We start from the raw sequence: 8,092 nt of genomic DNA on the forward strand, positions 1-8,092 counted from the left end.
GGGCCCTTCGTTCTCCCCCGGCAGACGCTGTGCTCCGGGAGCCGCCGGCCGCCCGCCCGCCGCTGGCCCAGACGGGCGTCGCGGGGCCCCGGCCGGCGGCTCCCCGCGCCCCTGCGCCGCCGCGCCGCCCGCCCGTCGCGGGGCGGGGGTGGCCTCGCTTCCGGCGCCCGGGCGCGGGGGCGCGCGAGGGCGAAACCAGCCCCACGCGGGCCGCGGCTTTAGGTGCCCCGCGCGGCCCGGAGCCCGCGCCCCCGAAGCCCCGTCCGAGATCGGCGCTCCGGCCCGGGACAGCCGGCGCCGGGCGGCCACCCCGGCACCCCCGGGCGCCCGTGCACTCGCGTCCTCGTGGGCTTGGCGCCCCACTGTCTCCCGCGGCCGCTCAGGGCCTCGCACGGGCTGTTCCCTCCGCCAAATGCTCTTCCGGGGCCTCCGCCCCGCACTGGGGTCCTGCGCCTGCCCGAGGGGGCCAGCCCCTCCCGCCTCGCAGAGCCTGGGACGGAGCCCGCCGCGGCCGGCACTGTGCTCGCTGGGCAGGCAGGATTCCGGACGGGGGCGGCCTCTGGGCCCAGGGCACTGACCCTGCCCTCCTGCACCTGGCAGCGCGGGGCAGCGTGAAACCCCTCCCTGACCCGCAGAGGCCCTCCAGGACCCACACTCCAGGACTCCCGGGCTGGGGGATGAGGTGGGAGGGCACGGGCACCGGAAACGGGGTTGAATCCCTGGCCAGATGATCACAGACCCTGGAGCTGGGAGGAAGGGCCCCTCGGGGCCACACCTGCTGCCCACCTTCTCAGTCCACGGACCAGGGCTGCCCCACCGGCCCAAATATCCCCAACCGCCGGGTACCATCCCTGTGCCCACCACCCCGCTTCCACCCAGTGACCCCACCCAGGGGCCAGCTCTGCCCAGGGCCCATCCAGGGGTCTCCAGCGCTGCCCTCCCCGGGACTCCTCCAGCCTGCACCTGGGGACCAGAGTGCAGGTCCCCTGCCCCCTCAGGGGACCTGGGAAGTGCCCTGACCACTGCCTGGAGGCATTTTCTCCAGGTGCGCGCAGGGCAGGGCTGGGCTGGGCTGTATGGCGTGAGGCCTCCTGGCCCTTCCTTCTCCAGGGCCTACGCCTGTGCTTAGCCCCTCTGCACAGCCTACTCTGAACCCTGGAACTCACAGCCTGGCATGGCAGGGGCCACTGGGGCCACCCTGCCTCCCGCAGGAAGGGCAGGCCGAACTTGGGCGCAGGCTCCTGTTCCCAGGGTGTCCATGATGGAAGCCGGGCGGGATCCTGGCTGACAGCAGGGCAGGCGGCCCTGGAGGCCGGCCCCCTCCTCTGGGTGAGGGAGAAGGGAGAAGGTGGCGCCGCCTCTAGGGTGCCAGGATCTCCCTGGCAAAGGCTCCAGGGTGGAACCACCTTGTTGTCCACTTCCTAGAAGCCAGAAGGTGAGGTCACGGGAGCAGCTGAGGGTGGCGTGTTCGGCCCCGCAATGCTAGGGCAGTGCTGTGAGGTGCCTGGACAGACGGGCTTCTTGGGAGAAGCCTGGTGGTGCCTCCCTAGCATGAGGCCCTCAGGCGCAGTCAGAGCTGAGGGAGCCCCGTCCCCACCTGCTCTGGGCTGGAGAGGTTTATACGAAGTGCCAGGGAGAACCTTGGGTAGGCACTGGCCAGGGTACGGGTGCCCGGGAGGGAGAAGGCCACGGCACCAGGGCCAGGGGTCCTGGCGGAGGCTGTGCCAGCGTGCAGAGGGCAAGCGAGGGGCCGGGGACTCCTCGGATGGGGCCCTGGCTTGGGAGGAAGGAAGAAGATAAAGCAGCCTGTGACATTGGCCCTGCACAGGGCCCATTGCTGCCACCGCCAGCTGGAGCCAGACCCCAGGGAGCCCGTGGTGTGAGCGAGTGGGCCAGGCCGAGGCGTGCCCGTGGGAGCAGGTGTGACTGGCTTGCAGGAAGCCCCAGCCCGGGCAGCTGGTTCCCTCTAAGTTCCCAAAGTTGGTGCAGCTTGAGGGTTAGGAGCATAAGGGGATTGGGCTGACCCACATCCACAGTGCCGGGGATGTGTTCATCCTGAAAAACTTGGTGTTCACAGCGTTTAAAGTCCTGCCCTGACCGGAAGCAGGACTGCCATTCTGTGCGATCCGAGCAGCCAACAGCCCGAGGGGTGCCTGAACACATGCTGCCCTGCATGTGGACGGGCCTGTGGACAGGCCTGCTGGCTGTGTCCTGTCCTGCCCCTACTCCCCTGCTGAGCCCTCTCCTCCTGCACACTGCGGCCCGACTGCAGGCTGCTCTGCCTGGCCCTGCCGGGCTGGCCCGTCTGGCGCGGCTCCCGGGAGACCACCGCCTCCCACGACCCTCTTACCCGCCCAGGCCTGCTCTGCAGTCCCCCTGTTAGCGAGCGATCTCCGGGTCTGTGGTCAGGATGTGGGCTCCCCAGTGGTGCTGTGCCGTCTCGCCAGCAGGGTGGCCTGGGCTCCTGGGGCTTCCCTTGATGGGGCCACCTGGTGGCCCAGCCGGCCCTCCCCCAGGCCAGATGCTACAAACAAGGTGCCCATGTGGGCCTGGCCGGCCTTCACTTCCGGGGACCCACCCCCACAAGGCAGCGGGGCTGCAGCTCGTTCAGACAAGGAGTCCCGTGGCCTGACCCCACCTTCCGTCTTCTGCCGGTGCCCGAGGCCGGCCACAGCCTTGGACAAGCACGGTGCCGCGAGTGTGTCCTGCCTGTGGATGGCTCGTCCTCTCAGCATCTTCTGCAAAGCAAACTCCTTTTAATGTTTTGGTTTCGGCGAGGCCTGGTTTATTAACGCCTTCCCCGAAGGCCAGCATCTCTGACGTCAAGATCCTCCAGCCGCCCGTGCAGCATCTGTGGCCTCGCGGTCACGGGTGGACACTCACAGTGCAGGGCGAGGGCTGGAGGCCGAGGTCAGGTGCGCAGGGCCGCCCCCTCGGGAAGCTGCAGGGGTCCTGGCTGCCCGCCGGCCTGGGGGCGTCCTCCTGGGGTCCAGGCTGGCTCCGCAGCCTCCAGCCTCTGCCACAGGTGCCACGTGGCCTCTGCCGGGTGCACCCGCATTTTCCTGTGCTTGTGTAGACCACAGGGTCCAGATTAGGGCCCCCAGGGGCTCCCCTCAACCCCATCCTCTGTCAGGACCCTGTTTCCAAGAAGGGCCCCTTCACAGGTCCTGAGGTTTGGGCATGAACAACCCCGGGGTGGGGCATCATTTAATCCCGAGCAGACGGGGAGACCACAGAGAAGTCCGGGGAGGAGGCGGGGGCAAGGGGTTGTCTGAGCACGATCCCCAACAAAGAGAGCTCCGCGCCTCTCACGCCAAGCTGTGCCAAGGGCTGGTTTGAGTCATAAATGAGGAACCGGCAGGACACGAAGCTGGTGCAGGAGATTAGACGGAAGGGGAAGTATTTGTAGTGGCTGAAAAATGCTTACTGGAGCGGGCTGGCTTGTTCAGATTAGAAAACTGGTTAATGTTCTACGGGGCCATAAAACCCGCCCTTCTCCAACTGCAGCCTCCCACCCGATGGAAGGGCTTTCCCTCGCTCCTGCGGGCGGCACTCGCCCACCGGCCCCGGCAGAGCCTGGCCAGCCCCCCATTCTCTGCAAGCTACGCCTGCCCTTCCCGAGCCACGCGGATCCATGACCCATGGCGGGGCGGCCAGGCGCCCACCCCCCAGGCCCGGGAAGTCCCCCGCGGCCAACAGACAGCCCTCGCTCCCAGAGGCCCGGGTTTCTGCCTGCATGTCGGCTTTGGGGAAGGTCTTGCAACCCCCGCCAGGCGTGAGGAACAACCACCACGGGTTACGCTCGGTCAGCCGCTGTGGATGCGGTCCCCGCACGGGGGCGAGGCCAGCAAATCACCTTCTGCCTGGAGGCTGGGCCTCGCCTCTGCCCGAGCTTTTGATTTCCCCGATTTGCTCCTCTGCTGCCAGGCGAGGAAGGAGCAGGGCGGCCTCTCTGGGGCCTGCAGCCCATGTGTGGGGGGTCTCCCTCTTGGGGACGCCCCATCCTTCTCTTCCTCACTGCTTGGGGCGTGCAGACCCCGCACCTCTTCCCGGGAGCTGCCCCCTGTGGCCCGGGCTGGACACGTGGAAGCCCTGAAGCCTCGCGGTGGGCAGGGCAGCCCCTCCCGCCAGCACGCTCAGCTGCGATGGCCGCCCCGGGGCCCTAGCCGTGCCACCGACCGGCCGGGGACGTCCTGCAAAACAGGTCCAGCTTCCGCCAACCGATGCGAACTTTAGACTCCTGTGAAAGCAAGGTCAGCAGAGGCCACCTTCCCTGGCGCCTGGAGGGAGGGGAGACGCTGAGGGCCCCTGCGGCGAAGACCCCGCCCCCAGTTTAAGGCTAGAGAGGCAGCGAGGAGCAGGAGTTGATCTCGCTTCTGTGCCCCAACAGGACGCAGGCGCCCCGCGGACACCCGGCGCCCGGCGAAGGGGGCCGTGGCGGGGCAGAGAGGGCCCAGCTCAGCTGAGGAGCCGTGGCCGAGGACGGGGGCTGCATGCGGACACCCTGGGAGGAGCCCCAGGCCCGGGCAGAGACCCCGACAGCACAGGCGCCAGCGCCCGCAGCCCCTCCCGTGGCCGCGCAGAGCCTCGCGCCAGGCTCCCTGATGCTCGCGGGTGCCTGCTCAGGCCCACCCCGCAGGGGCTGGCGGGCCCGGACCCCCGCTGCCCCCCGAGGCCACGGCGGCTGTCTGGCAGCACCAGCCCCTCTGCCCGCGGGGTGCTGGCGCCCTGTGGACGGGCAGTGCCTCTGGGACGCAGGCAGGCTGGTGCCTGGTGCTGCGCTCTTTGCTTTTGTTCTGTTTCCACTGCTTTTTCACTTACTTCGCTGCAGCATTTTCCCCTCTGTCCGCTCATGGCCTTTGGAAGAATCAAGGCACGGGATCCTCCCCGGCCTCTCTCCGCGCCGGGCGGGGCGCTTCTGTGAGCAGCGCGCAGCGCCCGCCCGTGCTCCTCCACCCGGGGCCTCTGGACGCGCAGACGAGCTTCATCCCCCCGCGCCGCTGAAGGTGCCCAGGCCTGAGCCCGCCCCTGCCGCAGATCGCGCCCCTGCCCACCGGGGACTCGCCGTCCGCGGCCTCTGCGCTGGGCCGCTCCGTCCCCGTCCCCCGCCTCACTCTGCTTTCCCCAGTCTCCAGCGCCGCGGGGACACCCGGGCACTCAGCTCCTCCACCGGGCGCCGGGACAGCCCGAGGCGGCCTCCTCCGGGCCCTGCCCCTCCCCCAGCCACCCGGCCCTCGGGCGCCCCGTGACCGCAACCAGCCCCAGCGGGTCCTCGCCGGCGCCGCCGGGGCCCTTCCTCTGGGGCCAGGCCTGGCGGGGGGCCGGGCCGAGGAGCCTCCTCTGCTGGGTTCTTCCTGAACGCTGCCCTGTCACGGGTGGGGTTCTAGAATTTTCTGAGGATGTTGACAACAGCTCCCTTACCCATGGGCAGTTTCGCTCCCGTGATGGAAGACCCGCCACCCCGAGGCCAAGGCCTTCACCTTCCAGTCCCCGAGGTCCCGCTGCTCCCGGGCCAGGCCGCAGGCGCCCCTGCCGGGCGGCGGCTGCCCACCAGGGCTGCCCACCTGGTGGCTCCGGAGGCGGCGGCCCCCGGCAGAGTGAGGACCTCGGCGGGGCCCAGCGGGCGGCCCACGGTGGCCGGGGCAGCGGCCCGGCTCCCTCTGGCTGCCCCTGGGCCCCGACTCCGGGCGCCCGCCCACGCGCGGGGGCGCCGCGTCCCCGGCCTCAGAGCTGCGTCCCCGGCGGCCGGCGGGGTCAGGCCCTCGCCGCCCTCGCGCCCCTCGCGCCCCTCACGCCTCTCGCGCCCCTCACGCCCCTTGCATCCCTCACGCCTCTCGCGCCCCTCGCATCCCTCGCCGCCCTCGCGCCCCTCGCGCCCCTGACGACCCTCACGCCCCTGCGCCCCTTGCGCCCCTCGCGCCCCTCACGCCCCTCGCGCCCCTCGCGCCTCTCACGCCTCTCGCATCCCTCACGCCTCTCGCGCCCCTCGCCGCCCTCGCGCCCCTGACGACCCTCACGCCCCTCACGCCTCTTGCGCCCCTCGCCGCCCTCACGCCCCTCGCGCCCCTCGCATCCCTCACGCCCCTCACGCCCCTCGCATCCCTCACGCCTCTCGCCGCCCTCGCGCTCCTGACGCCCCTCACGCCCCTCACGCCTCTTGCGCCGCTCGCCGCCCTCACGCCCCTCGCGCCCCTCGCGCCTCTCACCCCTCACGCCTCTCGCGCCCCTCGCATCCCTCACGCCCCTGGCGCCCCTCGCGCCCCTCACGCCCTCGCGCCCCTCACGCCTCTCGCGCCCCTCGCATCCCTCACGCCCCTCGCGCCCCTCGCCGCCCTCGCGCCCCTCGCGCCCCTGACGACCCTCACGCCCCTCACATCCCTCACGCCTCTCGCGCCCCTCGCCGCCCTCGCGCCCCTGACGACCCTCACGCCCCTCACGCCCTCGCGCCCCTCACGCCTCTTGCGCCGCTCGCCGCCCTCACGCCCCTCGCGCCCCTCGCGCCTCTCACGCCTCTCGCGCCCCTCGCGCCTCTCACCCCTCACGCCTCTCGCATCCCTCACGCCCCTGGCGCCCCTCGCGCCCCTCGCGCCCCTCACGCCCCTCGCGCCCCTCACGCCCCTCGCATCCCTCACGCCCCTCGCGCCCCTCACGCCCTCGCGCCCCTCGCGCCTCTCGCGCCCCTCGCGCCCCTCGCGCCTCTCGCGCCGCTGCTCAGGCTGCCCGGGCCCCCGCCCGCCCCTCTTCCCCCGGGCCGCGGGCGCACAGGGGCCCCGACGCCCGCCCGTCCGCCCGCGCTGGTCGGGGGGCGGGGCCCGCGGGCGCCCACGCTGGCTCTCCCGCCCGCCGGTGCCCGTTCGCCTTCCCCGCCGGGAGGGCGCCCCGGCCCCGGCCCCTTCCGGGTGCGCCCCGCCCGCCCCGCCCGCCCCGCCCGCCCCGCCCCGCCCCGCCCCGCCCGGCCGCCCGCCCCGCCCCCGGCGTCATGGCGGCGGCGGGCGGGGCGCGCCTCACGCAGGCGCCGGGCGGAGCGCTCGCCGCATTGTTTGCTTCGCTGGGACGAGCCGCGCGCGAGCCGGCCGGGCCCCCGCACCCGCGCCCCCCGCCGGCCCGCGCCCGCGCCGCCCGCGCCGCCGCCCGCCCCCCGGGCCCGGGCCGTTGGCGGAGCCGCCCGGGCGCCCTCCGCGCCGCCTCGGCCGCCGCCCCCGCCCGCCGCCCGGCCCGGCCGCGGCCCCGGAGGTGAGTGGGGGGGTCGGGGCCGGCGCCTCGCGGCCTCGCTCCGCGGCGCCGGCGCCATGTTGGCGGCGCATTGTCCGCGGCGGCGGCCCGCGGCGGGGCGGGCCGGGCCGGGGGCGGCCGGGCCGGGCCGGGGGCCGGGGGCCGGGCCGGGCCGGGCCGGGCCGGGCCGGGGGCGGGCGGGCGGCGGGCGGGCGGGGCGGCGCGGAGACGGAAGCGGGAGGCCGGGGGGCGGGCGGGCGGGCGGGCGCGCCGACGGGGCGGGCGGCGCGGAGGCCGGATGGGGCGGCCGGGCGCGGGGGGGCGGGCGGGCCCGGGCGGCTCTCGGGCGTCCCCCCGGCCGGGCGGGCGGCCTGACCGCGGAGCGGCCGCTGCCCCGGCGCGCCGGTTGCGTAACGCGCCGCCCGCCGCCGCCGCCGCGACGGGCGCCCCCCGCGAGGCCGGCGGGCTGGAGCGGCCCCGCGCGGACACACCCCCGCGCGCCCCCGGCGGCCGGCCCCGTCGCCCCGCAGCCCCTGCCGGCGGGGGCGCCGCCCCGGCCCCGCGGGCTGTCCGGGGGCCTCGACGGGGTCGCCTCTGGGGAAGCCGCTCGGGGGTCCCCTCCCCGGGCTGCTGGCTCCTGGACAGCCCGGGCCGCAGCGGGGCCGGGGAGCAGGGGCGCCCCGAGGCCGCAAGCTCTGCCCCGGGGCCTCTGCTCGCGGGGAGGTTGCTGGGCGCGAGCGCCCGGGGCAGGCGTGGGAGACGCCTTGGGCCGCCCCGTGGGGCCTGCTCTGCAGGAGTCCCTGGCTCCGGCAGCTGCGCCCCAGCAGCAGGTGACGGGGCTGGGCCGGCCAGCGCTTGCCGGGCTGTCCACGGGCCTTCC

Source organism: Talpa europaea (assembly GCF_964194135.1).
Source record: "Talpa europaea genome assembly, chromosome: 15".
In the NCBI taxonomy this organism is placed as follows: Eukaryota; Metazoa; Chordata; class Mammalia; order Eulipotyphla; family Talpidae; genus Talpa; species Talpa europaea.